Source organism: Halichoerus grypus, chromosome 7 (assembly GCF_964656455.1).
Source record: "Halichoerus grypus chromosome 7, mHalGry1.hap1.1, whole genome shotgun sequence".
NCBI lineage: Eukaryota > Metazoa > Chordata > Mammalia > Carnivora > Phocidae > Halichoerus > Halichoerus grypus.
This window is the reverse complement of record NC_135718.1, coordinates 145,651,615-145,658,509: the sequence shown is the minus strand read 5'-3', so window position 1 is coordinate 145,658,509 and position 6,895 is coordinate 145,651,615.

Below are 6,895 nucleotides of genomic sequence, written 5' to 3'. Positions count from 1 at the left end.
CACAAAATTGAGAGACATAATAAAATGGTTGTCGTATTAAGCCACTAAGTGTTGAGGTAGTTTGTTATGCATTAATAGATAAGTAAACACTCTAGACTCCTTAATTTAGTTTCTAATTAATCTAACCACGAATCACTAACTGCCATGAACTTCACTGTGTTCTACTTTGAAGGAAGAGACAGACGATTTCTTATAAATGCCACATGCATTATCTTCAGGAAAAAGAGGCCTACACAGATGTGTAAGAAGAGAAAAGTCACCAAAAGGGTAAGATATTTGAGATTGCACTGGGAAACAAAAACCCAAACCTTATACATGATTGCCATATAAATCATTTGACCTTGAAGAATATACTTAAGGAGTTGTGGGTTTTTAAGTGAGTTTTCAAACTCTGCTTTCCAGAGTAATCAGGGAGCTTGTTTGTATAACTACACTTCACTGCAGAATATAAGATCTTCAGACACTTGTATGGCCGATGAGTGAGGAAAACCCAGATTTTGTGCAAAGCTTTAAAGTCATTCTATAACCCAACTGTTGTCAACTGAGAATATTGACACACTCTGTCAACAGACCTGGGAATAATGCTTTAGGAGGCTCACAGATCAGGAGAGGTCCTGATCCCCCTTGAAGGGGCAGCTGCTTTATTCAAATAGAAGAGGCCATTTCTAAGTAAAAGTGTGAGCGGTCAGAAAATGGGTTGGGGGGGGAATCCCCTGGAGAGAAGAATGGGATGCCTAAGAGAAAAGTCTAGATGCATCTTATTTGCATTAAAATTAGTGAAGCTCTAAGGGAAGAGCCATAGTTGGCATTCAAAGGATACTGGAATTGAGGGACCCAGAAGAGTGAAGTTCAAACTTTATACATGGTGTATGAGTGTTGGCATAAATTAAGATGGTAAAACTGAGCTCTATCATATCAGTTCTGTTCCAATTGGACAAGATGGGCACCCACAAGGAACAAGAGGTGATCAGTGGTGAGAAGTGTTTTCTGTAGACACAGGAGGATGTCATTCACACTGTTCTTCAAGTTACTCCTCAGGCAATACTTTCTAAGTTTGGACGGTAGGGAGCTGGGATTATAACAAAATAAATTTTATTATATCATGGGGACTATAAGAAACAGAAATAGCCTCTAGGGTTGGGTGCCTTGTAAGAAATGTAATGTCATGAGGGGAAGAGTAACACCTAACACCTATAGCATGAGCTGTAGCAGGATTGCCCTGACCTATCATTACTGACATCAGCAGGGGCAGCGAAGGGCTGCCCAGAACCCCAGCAGAGATCCTTCATTATCTCCTGTGTGAAAGGTGCTGTTTCAAACACTTAGGACAGAGAGAATGAAGGTCTATGGAATACCTGTAACCCTTAAGAGGCTCATAGTCTAGCTCAAGGTAAGTTCACGTGAATAATTTTGATGTTATGCAGTGTTATAAGATGAAGCTATCTTGGAGGCTGTGGGGACACAAAGGAGACACATGTAACCCAGCTTAAGGTTTGGGTCAGGAGAGGATGAAGCTGAGAACGAATGAGTTTTGAAAGGCATTAGTGGGAGCTGGCTAGGCGGTAGAGTTACTAAGAGTGTTTCTGGCAGAGAACACAGTATTAGCAAAACTACTGAGGTGTGAAACAGTGCTGCATGGGAGACAGAATGCAAGCTGTTTTCATTGAGTGGAAAGTTCAAGGTCAGAAGACTAGGGTAGGGGATGAGGTCCACGAGTTTGGAAGGGTCCGGCTCCTGGGGCCAGTGGAGAATTGCAGGTAATGCAGTGACATGGGTGGGTTTGAATTGTAGTGAGAATGTTCCAATGACAGTATACACCATTTATTTGTGGTGGCAGAAGACATGAGATTAAAAGAGGGAAATAAATAGAAGGCTATTTTCTTAGTCCTAGCAGATTTAAAAAGGGACAGGGACAGGTGAGTATGGATGGAAAGAATGAAAAGATTAATGTAGTCAGAAGGCAAAGTTGGCTGGCTTAATGACTTATTCATTTTAAGGGAGAAAGGAGGTCTAGCAGGACCTTCAGGTTTCTGGCTTGAGCAACAGTGATGGTGGTACCATTGATGGAGTGGGGGCTTATAGGAGGAGGAGCACCCTGGGTGGAGCTTGGTCAGGTGCTGTTTTGAGGTGTCAGTAATTACAATGGTGGAAGCTCAGAAATTAAAAAAAAAAAAGTTATGCTTTTAATTGATATCTTTAACACTGGTCCACTTTCCCCACTCAGGAACAGCCTGGAGAATCAAGGATTACGTAAAGTTATATTTTCAAAATAAGGTAATAACCGTTTTTATTAGGGATTTAGCTACCTCAATGCCATGCATCTGAAACACACTGCTAAGTTGTGTGTCACACAGAGCAGAGAATCTGGAATAACACTCAGTGACAATAAATAAATGCACTTTCTTCCTTCTCTAAATGTCACAGACATATTTCTGAAGAGCCAATGCCATAAAATCCAAGTATTAGAACTCACAAGTTTTGAAATTGTGAAGCGCTATATTTATATAGAATTTCATAAAATCCCTAATGCCCTCACTCAGTCTCTACCTACTCTTGTTTTAAGCTTATAATAGTTACCAAAAAAACCCTCTATAAAATTGAAAGCAAAAGAGGCAAACACATTACCAGCAGCAAGATGTGACCACTGACAGCAAGGACAGAGCTAGCTTACATCTAGAAAAAACAGGCCCCCAAACGAAAGTTCCAGTGGTGGGGCGAATAGCAACACAGACCCAAAACTGATGCAATGGTGACCCCATATTATCAAGAAATAGTTAATTGTATTTCATGACTTTTGTCTGTTCAGTGATCATGTATGTATTTTATTTTATTTTTTGAGAAAGAAAGAGTGAGTAGGGGGTTGGGAAAGAAGGAGAGAGAGAATCTGAAGCAGACTCCACCCTCAGCTGGGAGCCTGGTGTGGGCTCCATCTCACCACCCTGAGATCATGACCTGAGCTGAGATCAAGAGTCGGATGCTTAACCAACTGAACCACCCAGGTGCCCCATTGATCACATACGTATTTGAGACAGATTTCCATTAAAGGCTGGGGGTGGGCCCATCACTCAGGCTACCTCGAAATCTCATCTTTGTGAAGCTGCCCCATTCAAACTGCTTGGGTGGGGAGTAGACAAAATACAGAAGAGCTGGTTAAATTTGTATTTCAGATAAACAATAAGTCATCTTTGGTATAAGTATGTCCCAAATATTGCATCCTGCATTTTTACATTTTTACTTGCCAAATCTTGAAACCTTAGTAGGGAGCAGCCCAATGTAGATATGTCTGAACCCCAGGATCTTGCTTCTTCCCCCACCAACTGGAAACCAAACCAACCAAAAAACCAACCAACCAGCCAACCAACCAACCAACCAACCAACCAACCGACCAGTCAAGGGTGACCTGGTATGAAAAATCTCTGCGGAAGCAGTGATAATGGTGATTTTCTAGGTCAATTGTTTTCTCTCTCTTGGCCTCTGGAATTTGACTTGGAAAATTAGATGAAGGTAGGAGACAGAAAGAATCAAAGCTAAACCCACATTCACATAACACACACACACACACACACACACATCACAAATCAGTGATGGCAAATGGGCTCTAAAGCTGAAGCTGTGACTAAGGCCACATTGGGAAGGAATAGAAAGGATGAGCATTTCATTCATTCATTCATTCACTCAATCATTCATTCACTCTGAAATATTTATTGAGGTGGAGGGACGATGTGCCAGGTGACAGGGTAAAGTATGAGGTGGATGCTGCACAGAGGCAAGGACAGGAGAAATAGCTGGGAGGGTGGAATTCTCCCAGATCAGGGAGAACGTACTGTCAAAGGTGGAGGGGTCCACTCTCCTAAGTTTATTTCCTTCCTTAATGCTCTTTGTGCCTTGCAGTAAACCCCATTATCTGAGGTGATCTTGTGGCCCTCTATTTCTTGCAACAAAAGAGACTCATGAATGCCTATAGATAAAACAAGACCACTTCCTGTTTTGGAGGGAGCAAACCCTCACAGTGGGAAAACAATTCCCTGGAAACAAAAATAAGCCCTTCCTGCAGAATCTGAGATAGTTGGGTCTTCAATATGTTAGCTTTTATTATGTTTCCTTTTTTTTTTTTTTTTTGGTGCATTTAAAGATCACCTTTCTCCAGAGACTCACAAGGAATTGAGATGCCACCTTCCTAATCAGTTTCCCTGAAAATGCCCTCACCCACCTCCCCAGCCTCCCTTCCCCAGCATGCTTCAGTTCTTCCTGTGGGCAATGTTCCCTGGGCCCAGGGTCTGCTTGAGCCTAACAGTTGGCCCCCCAAAATTCAGCAAGCTCAGCCTTTCTTTCCATCTCCCCCCAACCCCCTGACTTTTCAGGGCAATTTTATGATTAGGGGATCAAGGCTACATTTGCATATGTGATGATTTCCATCTGCTTCCATCTCCGTCTGCTTGGAGTGCCACAACAATACCATAGTGCAGGTGGCTTAAACAGCAGACATTTATTTCTCATAATACTGCAGGCTAAAAATCAAGGTGCTGGCATGGTATGTTTCTGGTGAGGCCTCTCTTCCTGGCTTATAGACAGCCACTTTCTCACTGTGACCTAGGATAGCAGGGGGAGAGAACCTTGGTGTCTCTTCCTCTTCTTATAAGGGCAAAAAACCAATTGGGGGAGGGGGGAGGTCCTGCTCTCATGACCTCATTTAACCCTAATTGTCCTTAAATACCATCACATTGGGGATCAGGGCTTTGACATATGAATTTTAAGGGAACATGATTCAGTCTAGAGTAACTTCTATCAGAAACATTTTAGACTTTTTTTTTTTTTTTTTGCTACAAAGTACAACTATGAGAAAGGAGGTTGAACTTTACTGTTTAGGGCCTAAAGCTATTTGAGTGCCTCCTCTCATCTGCTCCATGAACTTGGCCATTCCAACATAGGTAAGGACAGCAGTAGTGACAAAAGACCAAAGGGTCTTGGGGAAGGGAAAAGCTCATCACCTATGTGCTCAGTAGATGTAAAATATTCTCCCAGAGAAGTCAAGAATGGTGACTACAATAGTATATTGACTTCTAAACATATTCTCCAATTGTTCTCCATGTGAGAGCCACCTCTTGAACGCATGCAGAGCACAAAGTCATTCAGAAAAATGCAAATCAGAAAAAAACATCGGAGGGGCACCTGGGTGACTCAGTCAGTTAAGCATCTGACTCTTGATTTCAGCTCTGGTCATGATCTCAGGGTCGTGAGATTGAGCCCCGCCCAGCGTGGACCCTGCTTAGGATTCTCTCTCTCCCTCTGCCCCTCTCTGCTTGCATTCTCTCTCTATCTCAAAAAAAAAAAAAAAAAAAAAGGAAAGAAAGAAAAGAGAAAAAAAATTTGTGTTTGCTTCACTTATAAAAATAACATACATCTTCAAAAGGTGCTTAGCCTCTTTACCGCTGTGTGATACTGTTTATCAGCCTTATTTGTTTCAATGCATGTTAGCAGGCCCCCCCCCAAAAAAAACTTGTTTGTGAGGCCTTTTGAGCCAGTTCTCTCTTGTATCTGCAGCAGGTCTGGGCGCAGAAGCATGAACAGGGCCTGGCGGGTTCAAGTCTGGGGAGAGTCTAGGTGGGAGGAGGACAGGCTTTGGCTGCATCACTTCTGATCCTCTGGGAAAGGTGGGGAGAAGGGCAGCAACTCATAGAAAAGAAGCACAATGGGGAATTGTACTGGAGACATTCATAAGAAACTTTTGTCCTAGGAAAGAGAAACAAGAGAGCCTTTGGCTTACATGCTTCCTTTGGATCAGAAGGAATGGTGGGCTTAAGAAAGAAATGCTTGGGACTAGGGGAAAGCAGAGGAAAACTGGGGCCCTGGTTCAGTCATGGTCCCCTCTCTTGGGAACCTATGACAGCATCATGGGCACCTTCATGGGCATGACTTTCTCTGTAGGTGTTTATTATTACAGAGTTTGAAATGCAGATTCATCCCTCCAAGGAGTTCCATATCGTTGGGCTCTCTCACCAATGACAGAGCTTGCCAGGAATCATGGATGAGTTGTGTTTGATGTAGACATTATCAGGTTACTTTTTTATTTGAAGAAGTGACATTTTCTCATTTACAGTGTTGGAACTAAAGTGCCAAGAGTCAAGATCCCACAATTACTCAAATCCCATCTTTTCCCAGCCGTTCAAATCCATATTGGTGGTCCTGGTATTTACTGCTATATGAAAAACATCCAGCTTCCTAACATCCTGATGGAGCCAATATTGTGAATTTGGGAGATGGATGGAGCCAACTCCGGACCAGTTCAGTCCATCTCAATAACTGGATGCGGTGAATCCAAAATCCAAACTAACTCTAAATTTTATTAAAAGAAATAAACTCTGACATGGAAATCAAAATTAAAGTTTTGCACAAACAAGAAATAAGACTTCACTGACTTTAATGAATAAAACCACACCTCCCAATCCTGGCTCTAGGAGGCTAGGGGCCCCCGGGTGATAGTGCTACTTGGGCTGTAGAGCTTGGAGGTAGGATGTCTGCTCAAGGAGGAGATGACGTCTCTGCATCCTCCTAGACGTGGGCTAACTAAAGTGAAGTTTTTCAGAAAATAAATGGAAGGCACCCTAACTCAAAGGATTAGTAGGAAAGGGTAATCTTTAGACACCTCAAAAATGACTCCAGGAGTTTAACTGAGGTAGGATGGTATTGTGAAGATCCCAGGACGCAGCCAGCAAGAATGGCCAGGTGTGAATCCTGCTTTTTTCACTGATAGCACTGTGCCCTTGGGCAAATCACTTATTCCCTTTGATATCTAAAATAAAGATGCTAATGAAAGGATTCAATTTACAGGATGTCAGAATTAAATGGTCATTAAATGTTCTAGTGGATAAGAACACTAAAATGAAAAGCATACTGT